Source organism: Adiantum capillus-veneris, chromosome 24 (genome assembly GCF_014529385.1).
Source record: "Adiantum capillus-veneris isolate H3 chromosome 24, ASM1452938v2, whole genome shotgun sequence".
In the NCBI taxonomy this organism is placed as follows: domain Eukaryota; kingdom Viridiplantae; phylum Streptophyta; class Polypodiopsida; order Polypodiales; family Pteridaceae; genus Adiantum; species Adiantum capillus-veneris.
The window spans coordinates 124832749-124858142 of NC_140954.1; the positions used below are offsets into that span (position 1 = coordinate 124832749).

A 25394-nucleotide genomic window follows, 5' to 3' on the forward strand; every position below is an offset into this window, starting at 1 on the left:
AGTTGGATAAATGGTTGTAGTTTGACAAGGTATCAACAACCTCTCACTGTAGAAATGCTAGAAAATATACATTTAGCTAAGGAGTGACAAAACGACTTCAAGCAATTAAAGATCAATCACATGAGGAAGATAAGGTACAAATTTTAAAGCTAAAGGAACAACATCAACCACCACATCCAATTGCAGCAGTTCAACTTGGCGGTATGGTCCTCTCAAGGAAAGTTCAAATTTGATAGATAACACACTGCACGACTGTACTCACAAGCATGCTTTTCAACCACGAGTGACATACATCTTTTGGAATCTTGGGCAAAACCTCTACTTGGGATTCTCTTTCATCCACCATAGAGCATATATGCTTCATATGAAGCTCTTCCATCATATGCAACACGATCTCTTTCACCTCTTATTTGAACTCCATTACCACACCATCAAGCCCTTCTTCTTCAATTGGCCCTTCAAGGTCGATCTCATCACCTCTTGCCTAGCAGCTTCACTTGCCTGCCCTTCAAGTACCTCTTCTATTGCTGCATCATGCTCTGCCAAAGAAGATAGAAACTCACTCTCCACCGCGTCATCTTGATCCTCTACCATAAGCATGGCTGCTTCATCCCTTTTGGAAAAACTCTGCACCTGTTGCACCACCATAGCACAATCCATTGCAATTTTCACAAGCATGGCCATTAGAGCAACACTGCAAACCATCATTACCTCCATGTCATCACTTGTAGTATTGGATTCCTCCATTTGGTATATATCAAGTGTATTGGCTTCCACTTTTTCCTGCTCTTCACTCATATCTACCGCATCCTCTACCATAAGTAGGGCTGCTTCATCCCTTTTGGAAAAACTCAGCACCTCTTGCACCACCATAGCACAATCCACTGCAATTTTCACAAGCATGGCCATTAGACCAACACTGCAAACCATCTTTACCTCCACGTCATCACTTGTAGTCTTGGATTCCTCCATTTGGTATATATCAAGTGTATCGGCTTCCACTTTTTCCTGCTCTTCACTCATATCTACCGCATGTCCATGCACATGCAAAACATCAATCTCTTCTTACCTTGACTGAGACGACTCAGTTTCCCAACTTGTATCTGCATCCATAGAGTTGCTATCATCTACCTCAACCTCAAGCTCTGGAACCTCTTCAAGCTTTACTACTTTGACCTTGTCGACAAACCACACTCTTTGATCTCTACCACACTTCAATGGAGCTTGAACAACCATACCTTGATTTGAACGTCCTTCCTCTACTCGATCTGGAACCACTGATGCTTCATCCACAATTAGAGCCACTCTAACTAGAATCCTTGACATGGAAACTGTTCCATCTCTTTGCATCCTGAAAAATTGTTGGTAATTGAAAACTGACAACTTGAGGATATTTTATGTTGGAAATAGTAATAGATTGTTGAAAACACCTTTAATAATAATCATCAAACTCATCTTCATACTGATTTGGAATACATTCACACGCTTCTTGCAACCTTGATATTCGCTTAGCAGTTGAGCATGACTTTCTCTTCTTATTGACACGACTATTATGCCACTTGTGTGCATCATCAAGAACATAAAAAACCCCTACACATGGGTACACGAGAGAAGAGAAGAGAAGAGAGAGAGAGAGAGAGAGAGAGAGAGAGAGAGGGAATTAGTCAAAGGTGCTATTTTATTTTTTTTGTGTAGCTTGGACATTGTTTCACTGAAAGAGGACTTTCACTGGATTTGATTTCGTGGCTTAACCCTTAAAACGCAAAGCCACAAAACCCTTGGTTCCTCTTTCATTGACACATTCATTTGCACCATCTTTGACTTGACTTTCATTGCTTCAATTGGCTTAGTCACCATAGCACTTGATAACCCCTGCCGAGCTTGCTGCTTCTTCAAGGTCTTCTTGGTTTGGTGCTGGGGGATATGTGTTTGAAACGTGAGCCGGGTAGGCACCGGGCCTCTGCATATGAGAGGTGTGAGAGAGAACAAGAAGAACAAATGCATATGGCTTTGGCAATCACCGTAGTCTTCAATTAATTAATTCAAGCTTTTAGTACAATGTAATCGGTTGCCAAGGTGGGCTGTTAGCAGAAGCGTCACTTGGATTAGCTGAAAATTAGGAGTTTAAGCTCCCTTTTTACAAAATTAAGCGGGTCTTTAACGACATCGGGGCTTAAGACGATGATTAATCAACCTTCGAACTGATGTCGGTGAAGAAAATTTTTGCTTGCTACTTTACCGTAGCTCCGAATGCTCTTGGATTCTGCAAATTTTCAATTTAAGTTCATTGCCTCAATCATCATGCTTCAGTTATTATCAATTATACTGCAAATTCCTGCTTTGTGCGCTTTGCACTGCCTTATTTTCCGCTCACGAGCCTCGACTTCTCCTTTAATTGACTTACTTTGAGTGCGTCAGGCTCTGTATGTCCTTGGTAATTTCTCTTTTCCAGTTCGACCTTCTTCTTCTCCTGCCGAAATCTGATATCTGCTCTTGCCAAGCACCCTTCTCTTTGTTGAGCTAAGTTGAAGTCAAGGACAAGAGAGACTTCATTCTTGCTTCTTCTCCCGCTTTGCCTTGCTTACCCCCTTTCACTTGATTACGACCGAGAGAGGGAGAGAGAGCCTTGATTCTTTCACCTCCCAAGCTCCCCGAACTTCCCTTCTCATAACCCTATTCTCTTTGCTTTGGTAGCTTCTCAAGCTCTTGCATGCCCTCCTTTCCCCCGCTTCAAGCTCTCCCTTGTTTATGGCCTCCTCCACTCTTTGATTCGTGTGCCCTTGCTGCTTATGACCGAGAGAGGGAGAGAATACTCCTTGCTTTGATTGGAGAGAGAGAGAGAGAGAGAGAGAGAGAGAGAGAGAGAGAGAGAGAGAGAGAGAGAGAGAGAGAGGAAACTCTTTGCTCCTTGTGCAAGCTCAAGAGAGAGAGAGAGAGCAAGCTCTTTGCTCCTTGTGCAAGCTCGAGAGAGCAAGCTCTTTGCTCCTTCTTCTTCCCAGCTCTCCCTGCCCTCCTTTTCGTTGATGCCCCCCTTCCCAAAATTTTACGCTATTTTTTTCTTGCCCATCAGTCAAGGCGCCGTGACTGATGTGGTGCATGAATGTCTTTGATGATGTGGCAAGTCCAGGATTCGACCTCACCAAATCTAGCGAAAACGGTTCCGAATGTGGTCGCCCTTGCAAGCTGGGAATTTTTTCCTTCTTCCACGCGCTCGTCAGACCAACCCACAGGCGGGCGCGAGCTCCTCTTTCTTTTCTCTACGCCTTGTACCGCTGCCTGCACGCTTTCTGCTCCTTTTATCTTTCCCTTTCACACTCAATAAACCCCCCCTATTATGGTGCTCTTTAATTTGGCCCTTTTTGAGCAGCCAACTCCCTAGTAAGGGCACCACATTTGGCATACATGCCAGCCAAGGCAATGCATGGCACCTCCTACTCTCCTAGGCATATCCCACAATCAATATGCTCCATGAGATGACATTTCGAACTATGAGCTCATCAAGAGCTTTTTGTGCTTTTGTAACGGCACCACATTAATCACCCAAATCACCGTTGAGCGCGACATGTTTAGTCAAGAGCCCTCTTGCATTGCACAGTCAATCAAGATACTACCAAGCACAAAATCTTCCTCCAACTGTCCTTGACTAACAATATCATCATGAATTTTGCTGCTATTTCAATTTCTCGCATAGTGCCACATGCCTTTAACATGTAGGTATAGGTGATTGCATTTTGAGAGAGACCTTCGACTTCACATCTTCTTAAGCCATAGCCATGTTGGGAATTTTCTGCTATCAGTAATTGAACGATATTTTAGAAAGTGGTTGAAGCCCATAAATCCTCAAATGGCACTCCTACCGAGCCAACCAGACTAGCACGGAACGAGACCCCGGTGAATATTTAACGGCCAATATCTTGGCAACCAGAACTTTGATCATTGATCTGAAAAGACCGACGCACTCCATGAAGTGAGCACTTCAACCACATGCATTCACTTCATTTTTCTCCCATCAGTTGCAGTTGCCCAATCCGGTATGGATCTGCAACCAGAACTTTGATCATTGATCTGAAAAGACCGACGCACACCATGAAGTGAGCACTTCAACCACATGCATTCATTTCATTTTTCTCCCATCAGTTGCAGTTGCCCAATCCGGTATGGATCTGCAATTGACTCAAACTTCAAACTGCCATAACTTCTTCACCATAGCTCCAATCCATGAGCCGTAAAGACAGCTCGATAGAGCACTTCAAGAAATGCAGTTCTAGATCATAATCTCCCATCTGTGCTCACTTCAAGCATACTCCTTTTTAGCATCATTAAGGCATCTGTTGGCCCTTTAGAGCCACATCTAGCATACATCAAGCATTAAACTTGGCCTGTTAACAAGCCCGCATCACTGCTCAATAAATGTTTAGGCTTCAACAAAGCTTAGCATGCAGTTCTTTGCTCTTTTTCCCATCATGGAAGCGGAGCGGCATGATATCGGCCTCTTGCCAACTCTACCATCTCAGCATACGTCACATGCCCATCCGCCTCAACTTTCTCTCTAACCTCCTCATGTAGGCAATCAAAAAACTTGCTCAATTTTAAAAAAATAATACTTTGCGTAGCAGTTACCTCCATAAGCTTTATCCAAAGGGCTTCAAATTCCCACGTGAATGCTAAAAAATCCCCATCCAGACTCTGATTTAAGTCATCCATTTTTCTCTAACGAGCTTCAAATTCCCATGTAAATACTCGAAAATCCGAGTCTAGGTTTTGCTTTAGACCATCCATCTCTCATACATCTGCACCACTGGCACATATTGGCATCAAAAAGCCGCTTCCAAAGCTTTGCAATCCATATTTTCTTCTTCCGGTAGTCCATCAAACCACCTCAGGGGGTAACTATGTGTAGAGCCTATATATCACGTGCGTTCAAGGGATATTTAAAAAACCCCTTACCCGTCTGGTTTTTCCCAATAAAAAGGACCTTTTTTCTATTCAATCTGTAATTTTTTGTCCAAGATCACTTTTTCAACACCCTTCTGTATGTGAAAATGTGATAAAATATAGATTAAAATAATCCCTGCTTTTGAACCCACGTGATAGGCACTTTTTTTACTGTAGTGACCCCCCTCGAGCGAGCCACCGTTTGAATCCCTGCTTTTGAACCCACGTGATAGGCACTTTTTTTATTGTAGTGACCGCCCTCGAGCGAGCCACTGTTTTGCATTCCATGAACCAACAATGGAAAAATTTGTAAGGCACCTTCTTCTCTTCTTAGTCTACTCTCCAACACAAACAAACCATAATCTTGCAGCAAGGCTTCCACATATCCTCAACCACAGTGAAAATGGGAAAACTGGACCACGCCATCTCTATCAGGTCCTGCTCTTCAAATCTTGCACTTTTGGCACCACAAAGATAACTGCTTTGACTTCAATAAGAAGCATCAGTGCACTCTTCAGTGGGGGCACTAAAAGACGGAGAGGGTGACAGGGGAACACACTTGAATTACAACAAAATGCCTCCCCATAGCCCAAGGTATACACAACATCCCAATCCACTAGAATTCACGTTCAAAACTCACACAACTCACAAGCAATCCGTTGTTTGCACATGACCATACACACACATGTGTTGCAACGCACCAAACAAGCCCAATCATCTTGACCTTCTCATTTGCAGCCTTCTACACACACACAACCTCTCTCTATCTCTTTTTTGCACAATATAGACCTCGGGCTGGCACACCTACCTACACACACCCAGAAACACACACACACACACAAGATAAGAAGAGAAGGGGGAATCGACACAAAAGAGACAACAACAATGGATTTACTATCATCAAAACAACCATGTACAAAGCTAATCCGCCGGTACATGCATCGACAAGCTCAACATCCAGAATCAACAACCCTCTCTAGATCCACGTGGCATAAAAATGGCCCAAAGCCTCACTTAAAAAAGCTTTTCCTTGGTCATTGGGAAGACCCCTCGTCGGTCCGCAAAAAGACCCCAAAAAGGCGTTTAAAAAATTGTTTTATAGAGACACCTTGCTATTTTTAGCAAATATTTGAGCACCAGAGTGTCCGCTTGACTTGGCAAACATGCATGAAAACTGCCTCTTAGCTGGGCTTGTCGAATTCTCTCTCTCTCTCTCTCTCTCTCTCTCTCTTCCCCCTTATGCACTTCACGAGAAGGCCCCTTTTGCTTGGACTTGACCTCTCTCTCTCTCTCTCTCTCTCTCTCTCTCTCTCACACACACACACACACACACACACACACACACACACACACACACACACACACACACACACACACACACACACACACACACACACACACACACACACACACACACACACACACACACACACACACACACACACACACACACACACACAACACTATGGGATGCTCCCCCTGCACTAGCACTAGCGCTAGTGGGGCCTCCCTTTCCTCTTCAAAATTGTTGGTTGCTTACGAGCACGAGATCAGGCCCTTATCAGGTGCCACATATCACTAGCATGCTCCACATCACTACTGGCAACCATCAGCAACAATGCCATCGCCTTCAAGAAATTCCCTACAGTCGCCACCCATCATGGCACCCGCGAGCGTATGCAGCACCAAGGGAGGGCGCCATTGCCATTGAGCTCCACGAGCTCTTCCTTCTCCTTGACGCCTTCAGATGGCGCCCCTTGCGGGATTTATACCATGCTTTTTTGCGTCTAGCCCTCACATGTGGCTCCAATCGATGCCACATGGCTGCCTATAACCACACCCCCTCCAAGATTCAAATACAATCTTGCAAAATCACAATAAAACTCCCCTTTCAAGTGCAGCCTTTGAACTCTCTTTTCTCTTTGCTCATTTACCCAATGGGTGAGCTGTAAAGCCCCAGTGGATCTCCCCTATTTTTGGCTACAAGACTTTAGAACACCGCTATTTTTTTGATGTTCTCGGACCCACCAATCGATAATTGAAAAAAACATCTTAGACTGCTCTATCGACAATTGCCACCAAACTTCAAACCCGCATATCTTGTACGTCGGGACTTTGATTAACACACCGTCAATTCCTGCTGACTTCATGTGATGCATATCACCCTTTTGAGCCTGATCAAACCCAAAAATCTACTAGGTGGCACGAATTTCTAAGCAATCAAGGTGTCACATACCAGACCCCTCACAAAACATAAACTAATCATATCTCTCCCATCCTAGCTCCGATTGATGATTTGCACAGATTGACAACCTCCATACAACAAGCTCTTTAAATATATCTACTGTGACCAACTTTGAGCACATGTCCCCATCTTCCCTATCCGTCTAAGATCTGCAATGCACTTGAGCATCAAACTTCAATATCTTGCACTCTACAGCTCCATTTGACGAGCCGTCTAGACTAGCTCCTTGAGCACTTCAAGCTTTACAATCTCAAACAAAAAAGTGCACCTCAAATCATCTTTGCCTACCATCTAAATTGGCTCTTTTGGAGCCATTTATGGCCTGTAAAATTACATTAGTCATACACATCCGTTGCTACCTATCTACCCAGGACTTTCACACTTGCTTTAGTCCCTTTCTATGCACTTGCCAGCCCATATGCACCTGCTTGTGCCATCTCTTACGATCGACCAGCTTTGGTTGTACCACTATGCATAGAAAACTTGTTTTCACCCATGCACATAGCAGGACCTTCGTTTGGAGTGACTTAGAATGGGAAGGGGGGAGTAACAACTGTGGCTACAATAGCTGACACAACAACACATTACGAGATACTACGCTACAAGTGGTTGAGAGATTATGTGCACAATGTATAAAGTGTGCTTGATGCTTAAATTTGTTTGTTTTTTGATAACTTTTAGCATATTTTTACTCTTGTCTGGAAATGTATTGAGCCATATCGACAAATTTTGATGAAAGAAATACATAGAGTGAGAGTGTGTATATACGCATGTACGATATAATTTTAGTAAATTTCTGGCCAAATAATAATAATTTTGAGTAATTCTTTTTGCTTTTTAACCTAATAATGGTCAAAAATTAATAATCAGAGCCAAGAACTTTGGATTTTATATTTGAAAGCAAACATTGAAACTACAAAGCAAGAGCTTTGAGCATGAAAATATGGAATGATTTGGCAAAAGTCAAAATTAGGGCTAATTTCAAACACACAAAAATTGCAAAATCAGGAGCAAATGATGACTAGAAGTCCAAACGACGAGCGGTCTGAGTCACAGGTGGTATGTCATACAAAAGATGGGTAAATAAGGTAAGTATGCACATTGTATTTGGGGCAGGTAAATAAGAAGTATACACATTGTATTTGGGGCAGGCCGGGCACATATAGTCGAAAAGGGTAGGACTACCTCATTTGCATTCAGATAGTTTAGAAAGAGCTATAGGGCTTGTGTGACCTAGAGCACACTGCCACAATTTTGCCTATCATAGCCACACCGGACGCCCACACTTCACTAGATCGGTGAGGTGTGATCCTCCTCAGCTCTACAACATGTGACGAACGGATTTTGGAAGGAAAACCCAAGTTCAAATTTAAAATTAAGTACATGGGAATGCTCCCCTCACCTAGTAGAACCTAAGCATGTAATCACAGTCCACAAAGGGGGTGGAACATGGATCACGATCCATGTCCCCCCACCTCAGTTTATAGGAAAAAGTTGTGTCTAATACTCCTTTTGAAAGTGCAAGTAAGTTGCAACAATTACAATCCCAAAATGTTGTTGGACATGGATCGCGATCCATGTTCACCAACATGCTAGAATGGAGAAATTTTTGTCCACATAGTTTGATTTTACTTTGGGAGAAGAGCCCTAAAATTTGGGGTGAAATGGACTTAGGATTAAAAAAATCCAAGCCAGATGGGAAATTCAATCTGCAAATGCTCATTTTGGCCCATAATGGGAAAATATGATCCAAACCCAACAATAGGCAGATTTCCCTCATCATTGAGTGTTGGTTTTCTTGTTGAGTTGGTGTGTTTGCTTGTTAAGGTTCACTTTTTGAGATTAACAACCTCAAAGAGTCATCGTGCCCCATTCGAGTCACTTCCCTGAGTATTGACATTATGTTAGTGCCAAATCGCTATGCTACAGACATCCATTATGGCAATCTGCTAACACTGGCGCCGCTGCCGGGGATACGATCCTTGGATGGTCACTGACCTAGTGTGTATTTAGAGAATTCTTTTTCAAATATTTGTCTTTCCATTCCATTTACACCTTATCTGTGAAGCCTCTAGACATAGGGTTTAGTGCTTGGTAGAGTCTAGGAGTCGAGGACTTACTAGATCTATTCTCAAGAGGTAAAGAGGGTTGTGAGTGAGATAGCCAAAAGCATTTCATTCTTCAATTTTCTCTATGCTTTAATTAGAGTGCTGTTTCGTTTTCCGTTTTGACTTTATTTTGTACTTTTTTGTTTTGTTTTTGTTTCATGTTTCATTTTAGTACTTAGGAGTAAGTAAGTAGAAATTACCAACATCAAATTTGGGCTAAAAGATTGAGGGAAAAAAGAGCAAAAACCATAGTTTGGCCAAAATAACCATAACCCTGAAATTATGAAAATTTGATGGTAGAGACCTCAAAAGTGATCCACATTCAAATTTTTTTGGATCAAAGGCATCAACATACTCTTTGTAAGCAATCTGGAAAGTTTTTCCAAATTTTGTGGAGAAACATGGATCGCAATCCATGTACCTCAGAGACGAATTTTGCAAAAAATTGATCGTTGACAGTGTGCATTAGTGGGACATTAATCTCATCAAGTTTTCTTGTAAGAAAACTCAAAAATCACATCAAAACTGATTGTTAGGGCAAAAACAACAAAAGACGCATTGTAGACACAAAATTCGGGTTTTTCAACTTTTGGGATCCAAATTCAAAAAGCGGTGAGATTTGGCTTCTACAAGGAATAGAGAACCAGTAGAACAAATTCATGAAAAATTAATGTCAAACATGGATCGCGATCCATGTACCTTTTGACATTTGGGACTGATATTTGACATTTTTGATAACTAGTGGAACAACTCTTTCTAAAGGGACCATAGCAAAAAATTGAAAAAAGTTAATCAAAACATCAAAATTCTGTGAGATACCCAAAAACCGTAGGACAGATAGAAAAACTCACTTTTGACAAGGAAAAAGTTGTCCAAATTCAAAAAGAAGTGGTGGAATAGAGTATTGACAATACAACAAATCATCAAGCCAAATTTGGAGTTCAGATGTGATGGAACATGGATCGCAATCCATGTACCACATCAAAATTTTTGGCTGAGATTTGATTAGTAGGTAGGTAGCTGAGACATAGACAAACACTTTTTCCAAAAGCACCATTTGCAAAAAAGTTAAATTTTTTTGTCAAAAGAGCAAAAAACAAAACATTGTCAAAACTATCACATTAGACTGTAGAAGTCAGTTTTGGTTGGACAAAACTTATCTAAATTTAGAAATTCTTTGTGGAGCAAGCTACAAATATCACAAGCTATCAACACACCAAAATCCAGATCCGAAAGTGGTGGAACATGGATTGCGATCCATGTACCCTTGGGGAATTTTTGGACAGAAAATTTTCTAGCCTGTAGCACAAACCATTGTGAACAAAAGTCCCCAAAGGAGTTTTGTCAAAAATGTTCAAAAAGTAGGTGAAAAGAGCCAAAAACAATGCAAAGAGGAAAGCCCTAAAACAAATCTGTGAGATGACTTTTGCTTGACCTAATCAAGTCCAAATCACACAAAAACCATATAGCTAGCATGAGGAGATGAAGGGTAAGCTGTGTGTCAAGTTTTAGTACCTTTTGACACACAGGTACATGGATTGTGATCCATGTTCCTCAGTCACAGACTGATACCAAACTTGCACCATAGCTAGAGGACATCACAAGGAGTCTAGTGGTCATTTCAAAAGTGAATTTGGATACCAAAAACCAGACCAAAATCCTAGAATTGCCAAGTACTCTGACAAAGTACAAGAACTGACCTAATTTTCAATCCAGATGTCCAATTTCAAAATTTTTGATACCATAGGACCTATTAGTCATGGTGATTCTAATGGTACCAAGAAAAATCAATTTGGGCTCCAAACATGGATCGCAATCCATGTACTCATAGTGACACCTTGATTTAAAATTTTTTAGATCAGTAGTGCATACACAAGGAAACATATCCCGAGGCCTAGTTGTCGAAAAAAAATCAGCAAAAATTTGGGTCAAAAGACATCAAAACAGGTGACAAACTGAGAACCGCGGTGCAAACCAAGTATTGGGTATTTGACCTATCAAACCAAGTCCATATCCAAAAATATTTGAGATTTAGGTTGTGGACATAGTGAGAAACAATCTACCAAGAGATCAAGTTTAGATGTGGTTGAACATGGATCGCCATATTTACCTCAACCTCAGAATTTGATGAAAATTAGTACAGAGCCTGCATATGACCTTGTCTACATACTGTCAAAATTTGGAGAAAATATTTGACAAGGGAACATGGATCGCGATCCATGTACCTCAACATAGTGGGGATTTTTGACTTGATGATCTTGTAGACATACTAGAGTTCATCCCAAATCTCAAGTTTGAACTAAAAATACCTTATAGAGACCAAGATACAAATCAAAGTTCCTGTGTTCTGGTCTTTAAGTGCTGTTTCAAGTGCATTTCACTAAAATTACTCTAACTTTTGATTGACAACCTCAAATTGAGTCAGGTATAGCCAGGTAGAAAGCTTACGGGCAATAGAACATTTTTCTAGGTTCCTAATTTCAGACTAACAGAGTACAAATGTGGTGTTCGGTTACGTGTCCGACCAGGTGGGTGCCCATTCGGTCAATCCCGTAACATTTCTTCTTTTGTGTTGCTAGCTTTGACTAGTTATAGCTTGGTGCTGGGGTCTTTGATTAGCGAGCCGTCACTTCTTCCTTGTCTCATATGCTATATACCAGCTTCCAAAACCTTGGCAACATTGAAAAACCTTTGATGGAATTCTTCCTAGGACAACCAAAATGGTGTAGACTTGACTCCTGGTGGAACTTCATCTGCTCATATCTCGATCATTTGGACTTCAATTGCGGATCTAAAACGACTAGCATGTACCATAAGTCAAACACTTCAATTGTCAAATTGTGAATACTCCTTAGGCCATTGTTACTTTTTTCTCACATGGCAAGAATATGCAAACTACTTTATTCTCCCAACTCCAACATCTTGAGCATTATGACTCCGATTGAAAAATGAGTCTGGAGAGCATTTTGAAGGGCACCATATGAATCTTTAACTCTAGACTTTTAGAAGTGTTGCTACCAGCACATGCACCATTGAGTGCAATGGAAGGTATATGGAAAATTAATATAAGTCAAGAACATGTTTTATAGGATTGGATTACTTTCTTTGAGGCATTAATGCAGATGAGTAGAGAAGCACAAATAGATTTTTATGTAAACCAAAGGGATAAGCAAGTTGCAAAGTTCAATCAACATTTTCCAATGGAAAAAAAGATAAAAGAGGGTGACTTGGTGATAAAGTACAAATGCAAAAGCTACGTTGATTTCACCTTCCAAAAGAAATTCAAGAAGAAATAGGTCCATATAAGATACAAAATTTTTTCCCCAATGGGACCTACCAATTGATGTAGGTGAATGGAAAACATCTCAAGCAGAGTAAAGGGTGTGTGGTTCAAGTTGTACTTTGATAAGGGATTGGTGCCACACATGCATCAGATTGTGACTAAGGGGATTGAGGAACCGCCTAAAGAAAAGTTGTAGGACATGAGAATAAACCTTTGCAGATATAGTATGTGCTATTATATTATGTTTGCTCAATTATTTACTTAGTTTTACAGTTTTAAATTCAATAAAAACATTTTTGGCTGACCATAAATATACAAAAAGGGGGAAAAACAATGATGGTGCAACCATCATTGGTTGCATCACCAAGTTTCAAATTCAATAAAAAACTTCTTTGATTGAACATAAATGTACAACATGGGGGGTGGGCAATAATGGTGCAACCATAACATGTCAATTCCAATAATTGAGAAAATTAGAGATGAGGACATCTACAGGTGAATGTGAAGGTGCAAGAGTAGGTATGATGATCAAGTACATGCAAAGGAAGCACATCGGGACAATCATCGATACCACCGTCTGTATAAGCATCAAGATTCAAAAAATTAAAGTTTTTAAAACTTGGGCCTCCCTCTAGATTTAGCTACGTATATACACACGCCATCCATAAACGTCGATAATTTGGCATCGATATTGAGTTGATCTCTTGTAGTGACTCTCCTTTTCCTGCTTAGTTAGGTCTTCACCCAACATACCAGCAACCTTTACTACATCTATACCATGGACATGAGACAACATACCTTTCTTTGTAGGGGGTATCTATCGTAACTTTAAAAAGCTCGCATCGATCTTCAAAATATTTTCATCACTCCCTTCCTCCTTGGTACCTATGTATCCTTCATCATAGGCCGTCTTAGTATCATTTTTGTAGCTCACCATTGAATCATCTCCATCTCCCATCGCATAGGATGGAGGTAGCTCTCTTTGGTCTTCAGATTGAGCACAACTAGTCAAATCCATCCTGTAATGCCTCCTCCTCTTGCTAGTCTCTACTTGTTCTTTATCAACATCCATCTTTCTCTCCCTTTGCGGGTTCTAGTCTCTTGCTCCATTTTTGTTTTTCTATCGCCATAAGTCCTTTTGTTGGCCAACAAGTTCACATCCTACCTGCCATTTCCAATGATATTAATCCTATTAATTTTCTCATTACCTAGTCAGGAAGATGGTTCCAGATTGTCAACTGGTTGCTCTCTTGGACCATTGAGTAGCCTCTACCCTCTACCTCTACCAAATATGGGGTACATGCCTCCTCTTTATCTAGGTGGGTGTGGGTAGTCCGGAGCATAGTGCCCCTCTTCTCCACAATTGTAGCATGAACCAAGGAAAGGTGTAGCTATGTTTCTTCCTCCTCTTGGTTTTCCTCTGTTCATCATAGTTAATCACAACTGTTGCATTTTCCCTGCTAAATTGTGAACAATACGTATCCATTGATGTGGAACTCCTTACACACCTTGGTTTACTTGATTCTCCACTTGAATTTCATCGCAGACTGTGCGGTTGAGTAGGAGCCATCGCCACATGGCCTAACATACCCTGCTCAATATTCTTTTTTATCTTCCTGCTATAGTTCTCCGAGATTTCAAAAACCACTTTTTTCCGCACCTTTGGGTGCAAGCATGTTGTCAAGCTTAAAATATTCATCGTTGGCTAATTCCATAGCCATCGCCCATTCTATTCAATAATCTTCAAAACAATTAGAAAATATAATGAATCCTTGACGTACATCTTGCTTGAGGGCCTTCAAGTTTGCATCCATAATGATTGGAGATACCTCTTTGCTAAAATCTTGTAGAAATCGGGCTCATAAAGTCGGTCATGCCTGCAAACCATTAGGGCCAAAAACGGCTAGAAAAGGGCTATTTGTTAATCTAAGGATTAAGAAATAGTCCAGTAGTCATTTGACACATATCCAAAAGTATGGCACTCTTGTCTCCTTTATCTTCGGTTTTGGTGGTCCTATTTTGACAGATTGCGGCTAAATGTCTTGATCATAAGGCTGAAACTGCTATATTTAGGTGCTTTCGGCGAGTAAGCTCATTAAATTTGCAGCCCAAAGTAATGAAGTCTCATCTTTTATTCTATTTTATATTTCACAAAATCGTTGTCAAAAGATATGAAATCTTTGTGAGAAGGCTCTATAAACAAGGCCATTAATGACAAATCACCTACTTTTTTTAAACATATACGTTTTTCACTTTCCCTCTATTTTGTGAGAGGTTTAAGTCTTTCTGACTCTGTATTTCTTTCTTCTTCTCTAATCTTTGAGTTTACATGGCGTCTTCTGCACATCGCCCTTCACATAACATAACTTCTTGTGACTTTCATAACGGTAGAAAGGATGATCTTTGGAAACCCATATCTTTTCATGTGAATGACTCGGTAACAATGCTTCCTTCATGCAAATTTGTACATAGAGTGAAGAGAACTAAACGTGATAAAGTAAAAAACCATTGGAAAGGTCGTGTTCTTGCTTTCAAAGTGACCGACAATGGCTGGCTAGCTAAGGTTCAAAATGTGTACATGGCCAAGGAGATGGTGTTAGACTTGGACAAACATCCCACATTGCATTCTTACTGTAAGTAAAAAAGAAAACTTCTATTTGACACAATGAATTTTTCGTTCTCCCCTTGCTTTTTCTCATTTTTTGATTCCATTTTAGATATATTTCCTTCAACAGATGTGGAATGGTAGCTTGTGGAGAGTCTAAGTGGGACGTTCAAAGCAATGCATAAAGGGATTGCAAATGCTATGTATGCTGACAAGCCACCTTGTTTTTACAAAACAATGGATTTGTTTGTCTATTTTGCAGAATACAAGGCTCCATCACGAGAAGGTGCATATGGAGAATTACATCAGTTACCCGTTCCCACCATAAGTTCACTTGATTGGGAAGCTCCTGATGCATGTACTATATCAAGCTTCAAATCCAAGATCAAAGAAGACATCCTTAAAGCTATGTCTCCGAGCAAGATATCAAGAAGGATTAAAGTTCATTAGTTCTTGCCTATACATGTCTTTGTGGCATGTTTCAAAACAATGGACTTGCAGAGGACAAAGACAATGTGGCTTAATAGAAGACTTTTTATGATTGAACTGGATAATGTACTTGGAGACATATGGAGTACCAAAGAAACTTTCCATATTGGCGATAATATTAGTTGTAGAGTAAGCCCAAATTCTATGTCTATCTCATATCAACTATGTCGTGAATCATTAGTTCTAGGTTATGACTATAGGATATGGAGAAGCAAATTAGGTGGTTGGGTTCCTCTCAACTCTGAGGAAAATTGTATAGAGTTTGAACTAAAGGTCATAGTCCATCCACACACTGAGCATAGAAGGCTTATAGTAACAACAAATTGGAGAGTACAAGATGTTAGAGAATCTCTTGAGTTTCTTGATGAAACATCTCCTGAGTATAGATTCAAAGTAAATGGAATTGTGGTGAGCACAAGGATGGAGAATTCAACCTCTTGCATCACATGCCTTCCCCCAAAAAGAGTTGTATTGAGCCACTTGCAAGGACTTGAAAAAACAAGTTCAATATTGTAATCATTGCATTTTGCAAATATATTTGTCTTTTCTACCTTATTGTGATCATTATTTATGTTGTTTTAAACTGACATGACACCATGATACACATTTAAGAATTGAATAATTGGTATTAAGTATTTGAAGTAAAAAATTATAAACCACCAAAGGGTATATGTTCATATGGACAAAATGAACAAAAGTGTACATAGCTTTTGTGGAGTAATCAATCATGAAACTCAACTTTTTTTATTGCTTGAGAGGATTCTGCATCCTCAAAGACCCTATTTCTTTTGTGTTCAGGAGGGGGTGAAATTTCAGGAGCGGGTGGTTGTGACCTGGGCTCCTCAAGGCTTGGCACAGGGGACTTGGCAGGGGTTGGTGCTTTGGGCTCCTGAGAAGTGGTTGACTTGGGTGACTTGGCAACCTTCTTTGGCAACATGAATGGTAGCTTGAAAGGTCAGCTAGGTGCCTCTCCCTTATTGTTCTTAGCTGAATGACGCTTTTGAACCTTGAATTTCAATGGTGAGTGGAATGGATGGCCCTTTTTATCTACTTTTCTTTTTGCAAGGCTCTTCCTCTTGGCATGGCTCTTCTTTGTAGTACTTTTCTTTGTATGGATTCTCTTTGAAGGTATTTTATTTGTATGGATCTTCTATGCAGGGCTCTTCTTCTTGTGCTCCCTTTTCTTTGCATCCAAACCCTTGGTGGCTCTACCTTTCTTTGGTGGCAAAGGAGACTCTATTTCATCTGTAGTTGGTGCCATAGGTGAGTCTGGATCATTTGGATTTATTGATCTTTCCAAAACCATAGAAACAGCCCTCTCTCTCCCCATGTGACCCAAGACTCTGGATATTCATGCAGCTGCAACAAATAGAAAAAGAAAATAAAGGATATGAGTACATCATAGTTAAGGAGTCAAAACAAATCAATGGCACATGAGATACACACTTACAGTGAGTGTAATCATCCTTCACCTTGACTCAAGATATCTCCATGCATTGGCAAGCACCCTCCATCCACAAGATGTTGAGTATGTTTGTAAAGGCACTTTTTGATTGTAGTACTTGAAACCTTCTATATTGTAATCCTTATTTGTGGTACTCAGGTGACCAACGATAAGTTTGGCAGCACTGCAAGAAGACATCAATCAAAAAGATACTAACAGAAAACAATGGGCCATCAAGCATAGATCATACTTCATACTTACAGTTTAGTTCTCCCATGAATACTTGACAATGAATTCATGAATATAATATCTTTCATTAAAAGATTGAAGATAATAAGACTCCAATGTCCTCTACTAAAAAATAACAATTAGCTAGGAATACCACATAATATTATAAATTGTTAGAAGTTAAGATTTACCCTTCAGCATAGGGTATATTATGTAATTGTAGGTCAGCATGTCAAAATCTTCAAAAAAACTTGAAAGTCTTCCTTGTTTGTTAAATAAACATTGTGTCACTAGAGGATCAAGTATGGAAATTTGTATAGCTATAGCCTCTGGAAGATCTCTCATAAGACACCTGAAGTCAAAGGAAAAACATCCCCCAATGGGGCCCTTGTAGGCGCAGATGCACTAATAATTAGCAAAGGGGCAACACATACCTGAAATAGATAAAGAGCACAGGATCTCCAAGCTCAATGTTGGGGTTTACAAGCATACTTGTGTCTTGAGGGAATATGTCACAGTACACCTCATCATCCCCACACATTTGGCCTGTAACTTTTTCATAAAGGAGAGAGTTGGATGCTCTTAAAATTTTTGCTTGCTCTATAAGGATAGCATCCTCTGACATCATGTCTTGCTCCCTCTCAACCTCCTTGCCTTCTTTGATATCCTGGGCCTTTCTTGTCTCATACTGATGTGTAACATCTTCAATGACAACCCCTGAATTCTTCTGCTACCTGGAAGGGGGGATATTTAAAATTTGGAAGGCCCTAAGATCCTAACTAGGAAAAGCTCAAGATCCTTATCAAACTTGTACCTCAGCCTTGACACAAGCACAAATTAATCTTTGCTCATCAATGTGACCCTATGAGAAAATGCAGCTGCGATGTAACTATCATTCATAAAGTTTATAAGGAAATCCTCAGTAGCTTCCTGAAGGCACATCAAGGCTTGAGATTTCCACCTTATTGAAACAAAGGTTTTGATATTCATCATGCTCACATTTCTATCTGATATCTCTTTGACAACTCTCATGAAGGGTAGCTTTGGAATAAGAAGACAAGTAGACTTCTATGCTTTCCTTATCTGCTTTAGAGATTTGACTTGATAATTCAATCTCTTCCTAGTAGTAGCCCTCTGGCGAGGTTGTGTAGGTGGTTTCTCTTCTTTCTTCCCAACTAATTCTTCTTGGTTGTCATCATCATCTTTCTCTGAATCTTTTGGAGCTTGGTAAACTTTTCTTGCAGTTTTCTTTGTCCTTGCCATTTGATAATTGGAAAGTGCTTTGTACTTTGCTACAAAATTCACCAAAACAAGGCACACGGGAGGTTCAAGAGACTCCTAAAATATCCTGAACAATGCGATAAGAGGTCCTTCCACAATCTAGAAGAGCTCGCTATCGAGTCGTGAGGGAAGTTGAAGAAATACCAAAGGACATGATAAGAGGTCCTTCCACAGTCTTGAAGTGCTCGCTATCGCGTCGTGCAAGAAGTTGAAGAAATACCACAAGACGCGATCAGAGGTACTCCCAAAGTTTGGAAGCGCTCGCTATCACGTCGTGTGGGAAGTTGAAAGCAATGCATCAGTTGGAGAGCAAATCCCACATAACATGATAGTAAGTATTTTCAAAGGTTGAAACTACCTGCTATCGCGTCGCTCGGGCATGTTAGATGAAATATTGCAAAAGGGTGTGTGCGGGTCGATGAGGAAAATGCAACATAAGATTAAAGAAGAGATGGTGGAGGTTGCTGGAGGCACAAAACGACACGAACGTGTTGTTTGGGGGAGATGGAAAATGACCACGTGACATGAGCTTTTTTATACATCCGACCATCCGTATAGTGTGTTGAAATTTTGCCACATGGTATGTGTGCATGAGTGGCATGTGTCAATAACGTTCATTTTTGACCCCCTTGTATAAGCTTGATCTTGTATTTTTTTGGCGTGTTATTTTTAGTTTGTGCCGCACGACGGGAGAATCCTTAAGCTTAAGCTCTTCAAAGCTCTCTTGTTTTCTCACTTCAACTCTATTTCACTGATCTCTCTCCATATCCATCATGCTTGTCTTGCACGACGTGAGGGTGGGTGTTTGCAAAGTTTGCCTCATTGCACCATCGCTCCATTCGGGTTTTATTGCCACGTTCTTAACCACCTACACGATGCAATAGCCGTAGCCAGCAGAGTGTGGCTCATGCCTCTATTGCTCCGTTTGGGTTTTCCTTCCACGGCCTAAGCCTCTACACAAAGCGATAGGGGTATTTAGCAAGATCTTGCTCGTGCCTCTATCGCTCCATTTTGGTCTTGCTTCCTTGCCTTGAACGTTTTTCAACCGGATCATGAGTGAAGGTCGTGAAGAGATATTAGAGGAGAGCCCAAGTGAGAAGCTCTTGGTTGCTGTCATGGATGGTGGTGACATGGAAGTGTACACCAAGGCATATGAAATATTCAATCCTTTGTTTGATCTTGCAGTTATGCTAGACAAATTGAAGGAATCTTTGTCAAAAGAATTTAAAGAGTTTGAAGAACCAGTTGAGGGTAAGTGTTTGGTGTTGGATGGTAAGACTTATTCTAACTGATTTTACTACCAACTCAATTGAGAAAGGCAAAGTAACAAGGAGGTTTGAAAGATTTTCTAAGAAGACTTCATTTATTTGTCCAACTACCATTTCTTGTCAATTACATTCAAAGCCTTGTAACCTTGTTCCAAAAGAAGTTGCCTTTCTTTTCTTTTTGTTCCTTAAAGTTGATATGCAAGACAAAGGTGATGAAGTGAAAGATACAGACAAAGAGGGAACAAATACAAATGTTTCCACAGTCTTGCAGCTTGAGAAAAATGAAGTTCTAGAGGAGGAGGAAATTGATGCTGCAGCCGAGGAGCAGGAAGTTCAAATTTTGATGTGCTCAATTTAGAGCTAGTACTGTTCCATCATATTCAATGTGTGCTTAATATGAGGGAGGACTACTGTATTGCAACCATTTCTGAAGCTTCTGAGGTGGCCAAAGATTTCATTGACACAGAAGAAGAGTCAAAAGAGGAGTTTTTGGAACTTGACCTTCAGACATCCAATAAATTATTTCTTTCTGCTCCTGATGCACTTGCTCTATGCATGAAAAGAGTGGAAGAGGAGAAACCTACTCTCAAAGATGAGGATTTTGAAAAGAGACTTGTTGAGCTTGGCATCCAATCTTTTGGCAGAGACTTTAAGCTAAAGGAAGTTGATAAGGATGTTGACATAAGAGAGATGACTGGATCATGCAATCTCGTTCAAGAAAAAGTCATCGCAGAGGATGAGTTGCCAAAGGTAGATTTAGTTTCACCTTGATCCCCCTTCCTAAAATCTTTCTTTTTTTCAAGTTTGTTTTAATTACTCATTATTTCTTGTTTTGCAGATTGAACTCCTTGATAAATAAATTTTTCTTGGGAGAGCTAAAGGCTCGAGAGGGAAAGCAATAGAGGGAACTTCAAAAAGGGATGCCTCCTCTCTCATGCACTACATGCCTACATTGGATAGTGCCGCCTTTTGTGCTTTTCACATGTAGTATTCTGAAGATCGTGAGTTGCCAATATTTGCCCTGAAGATATTGTCACGGTTTATGGGGTACACTCCCCTTCAAATTCCTTCAAATCAATGCAAACAAGATCATGCTACTCTTGAGAGATGCAACACTTAGAATATTTGGGTATGCTGCAGGATTCAATGCCTCAAGAGAAGGATACTTTCTTTACTACATGTAGCAACAACTGAGGAGACAAATGTCAACCTTCTTGGGGGCTATAAAAGAAGAAAGTTTTTGAGATATAGGGGTGACATGCCTAGTGATACCAAAAAAAAAAAAAAAACAGATGTAAAATTGACAATATTTTGAGTAAAAATATCTTTTTTGAATTTGGATCTCTTTAGAAAGAATCAGTACAAAGTTTCAAAGTGAAGCATTAATCTCCATTTGTGGTTGAGTAGCATGGTTGTTTGAACTTATCCGTTGTAATTGCCTCCTATAGAACCAATTGAATAATTCCTTTAGTGCATTGCTTCTTCCTTTCTCATACATCTGAAAAATGAAGTCCTGGCTTGATAGTGAGATTTTTCCATTCCTTGAGTATTCCATGTTGCAAGGGGTCCTTGTTTTGCAAAATATGGTCCATGCAGGTACAAAATATGCTAAATCTTTAAAAAAAAGGTTAGTTGAACTCATAGGATGCAATGTAAAATACTATCTAGACTTTAAATAGTAATTGAATACTCACCAAGTAATATGTGATGTCTTTTGCTCCCCAAGCATCTGTGATAGCACTTATTAAAAGTTTTATTGTCTTTTTAAAGTCATCTGCATAAGTAGCAGAGCTAGCTTGTTGTCTCAAAACTTTCAAAAAGTTGTCGAGCTTCTTCCACACTTTCATGCATTTTTTGGCTACATCTGGTCTACTTTTGACATTGGCTGTTATTACACAAAGATCCTTCCAGCAGTTCCACATAGCGTCAACTTGTTTGTTGTCATGGTTGCTCAAAAAGCTTCTGGCTTTTGCTTCACCCATTGAAACATCTTGCAAAACATCACCTGTTCCTTTTGAAAGAGTAGGATCGTGCATGTTCTTTTTTTACATGCACTTGACCATGCACCATGAAAACCTATTCAAGAGAGTAAAGCCTCACATTTTTCTATGCACTCATCTGCAAGTTTACTTGGCTTAATAGAATATGCATAATCAAGATGGAGTCGAAGTAATTTGTCCAAGATTTTAATCTCTGCATGCTTGTACATATATGTACATTTTTTAAATCTATTGTTAGAATTGGATCCCAAATCATAGAAGACGATGGGTAGTCGATGACATTCACACTATTTCTCGATGGTGGTTTTTCAACCTTGTGTTCTGTAAGCCATCCTTTTGTTCCAGTGCTTGCCATGCAACACAAACATAGATACTTGGTATTGGCACCTCCACATACACCAAACATGCACTTCAATCTCGGGGGGTTCACCATTCAGTACCCCCCTATATAACGTGCGTTCACGGGTATTAAAAAAGGTATGAATGAATAAAATGACCCCTTATTTTATGAATTTTTTCCAAAACTGAATATAAAAATCCCTTATTTTAATGTATCTCTATTAAATTGCCTAAATTTTTTGAATTTTAAAACCCCTCCTATCGAATTCACGTTATATAGTACCATGCTTACATAGTGCATCCCCCGAGACTTCAATGCTTTTAGGTCGCCATTCTACAATAAAGTCACCCATGCCATCTACACGGAGTTGTTCACCTGCATTTTGGTCCTGTGTAACAGAAGGGATATCAGTCTACAAAAAGAGCCATTTCAATGTATCGTGAGTTTCTACTGGTATCTGAGCTGCTTCGATCCACCAAAGCTCCATTTCTGATTGAGTTTTGTGGTATGGGGAATCAAGCTTATCCTGGCTTTAATCCAATGCTCTAATCATTAGAAATATGGATAAACTTTCCATTTTTTGACATTTTTGAATTTGAACTTCATCCAATTTCATAACGAATATAAGTTTTCCTTCACAATCTACTTCTCGCATGTTATAGTATCTCACCATAGCAGATTGAACTTTTTTTATACTCATCCAAATTTTATTAAAAACATTATACTCAAAATAAGTTTTTTTTTTGTGTTTTTTGTATGGCATCGTTCCTTCTATATGATAGTACTCTCCAAAATGTTCGGGTATTTCTTCGTTTAACAGAGTCCTTACTTTCCCAACATTGTGAGGCCTAAGCAACCCAAAAGCTTTAATCTTGTGATACTTTAAAACCTGAAACCAGGTTTTAGAGATGGCCCTGTAACCCCTTCTACTCACCCCCACTGTGTCACAAACTTCTTGCATTTGAGAATGTTGGACTAATAAACCCATATCTTTCAGTAAATTTTGAAAAACCAATTTCTTCTGAGTTCGATTTTTAGAAAGTTTCAAAAGTTTCAAAATGTCACTTTTGTTCATTACCTCATTCAAAAATCTCACCCTTTCTTGAACATTGGACATATCAAATCCTAAAAGGCTAGTCACATGTTTTCTACTAATTTTTTATCTTTTTTTTTCTTTGTCCAGAACCTTCTGTTAGGTTTACTACATCTCTCATTCATTTTACTCGTGCTCTTAATCCTATTGGAGTTTCTTTTAAAGTCTGAAACTGATGATTTTCTTGTTTTAGAGATGCTATTTGCTTTTCAAGTTCTAAAATTATTGTTGCATTTGAAGACAAAGCAATTTTGAAATATTGAATGTAATGTGTATGATCAATGTGTAAATGAGATAGTTTAGAACTATATCCTAGTAAGCCATCAACCCCATCTCCAACAAATCTCATCAAATCATGAGGTGTGTGAAAAGATGGATACCTTCCAATGCTAGGATCCGATGGATACAAGCTCCCATCTGTCCATATATGATATATCAATGTGTTTCTTTCCCTCATTGCGAAGTTGTTGTGCTTCATTTGCGTTGTAACTGGTCTTTGATAGACACTCCGCGTAATAGCATATTCTTGGCTTAGCTTAATGTTCAAGTGAAACTTGCGGTTATCACTAATGGAAGATATATTACTCTTTGTAAGTAATGAACACACAGAAAGTATAATGGAGAGAATGTAGTAGTAGAACAAGGTGCATCAAAAAAGAAGAGAAGCTTGTGAAAGGTGAGAGAGAAAAAAGAGAGGTTGAGTGATTCAAAAGTGGAAACAACTATTTGCTGCCAAGTGAGAATAAATTTCGAGGTGAGCCGCAAAGGAATGTGAAAAAACGATATCTTTTTGACTATTTAGAGATATGTACCTAGATACGCTTTAGATTGTGTAAATGTGCTTTAAATGACCAAAACGGCCAAATTTGGAGCCGTTTTGACCATAAACGGCTCTGCTAATTAGTAAGTTAACCAATTCCTTACACATCCCTTTTTGAGTCATTTTTGGCCCTAATGCTATATGTTGGCCTTGCCGCATATCATCAACACAATGATCTACATTTTACTTTCTTCATTTGGCATATGCAATGACAGTATATACAATTCTAAATTTACAATCCACTCCTCTAGATTTTTCTTGCTAATGAAAATTGCTCCATAGATTCTTTTAATTAGCCATATTGACCCGTGTCAAAAATTATGTTTTCTCTTCAACCATGGAGCAATCAGTGTGCTCCTTTGTGGAGGCACTAGAACATGGAAACACAAAAAATACACATCCAAAACATTTTCAATAAGCCTCTCTACTTCCAAACCTTGGTGAGCTTGAAATTAAAACCTTCGATGGCACGCTTCATGAGGTATCCAAAATGGTGCAAAGTTGGCCCTTGGTGGAACTTCATCTTCTCATATCTCAATCAGTTGGACTCCGATCGTGGATTTGAAAAGATTAGCATATACCATAATTCGAACACTTCATTCCTCTAATTGCATATATTCCTTAGTTCATGGTCGCACTTGTCCCACATGGAAAGAATCTGCAAACCACCTAATTCTTCTAATTGCAATATCTTGATAACTCCAATTGACGAACTATTTGGATGAGCTTGGAGAGCATCTTGAAGGGAACCGTATGCATCTTTAACTCTACACTTTTAGAAGATTTAAGCATCCATGGTGAGATAGTCACATAGTAGTTTTGATCTCCTGGCCTAAAAGAACACCCAAAACATGTACTTTTGGATACCTTGTTTATACTTAAGCTTCATAGCTACTCTTGCACCTTGGCATGAACTTGTAGATTTCATGACATCTACTTTTCTCTATTCCTGGCATCCACACTTTTTGGGGTTGTTGCAAAGAAATGGGAAAGTTTTTGCTTTCCAACTGAGTGATATTGTTTGTGTGGACCTTGACCATTGTGATTCCAATGCTTATTTTTACTATTCCTGAAATGTGTTGGAATATGCTACCTATTCCAGCTTCAAAGGCTCTTCTTCTTAAATTGATTGACTCACACAATGAAAAGATCAAGATATATATTTTGACACCATCTTGTGCTCCATACTTTAATAGGTGGTTTGTAATTCTCAAGAAGAATGGAGCTTTGACGTTCATAAAGGATATGTGACTAG

At 39.6% G+C, this 25394-nt stretch overlaps 1 pseudogene; it reads left to right on the forward strand.

Annotated features, from left to right (window-relative positions):
* Positions 1–14900: 14900 nt before the first annotated feature.
* On the forward strand, positions 14901–20745 carry LOC147427087 (uncharacterized; annotated as a pseudogene).
* The last annotated feature ends 4649 nt before the right edge of the window (positions 20746–25394 follow it).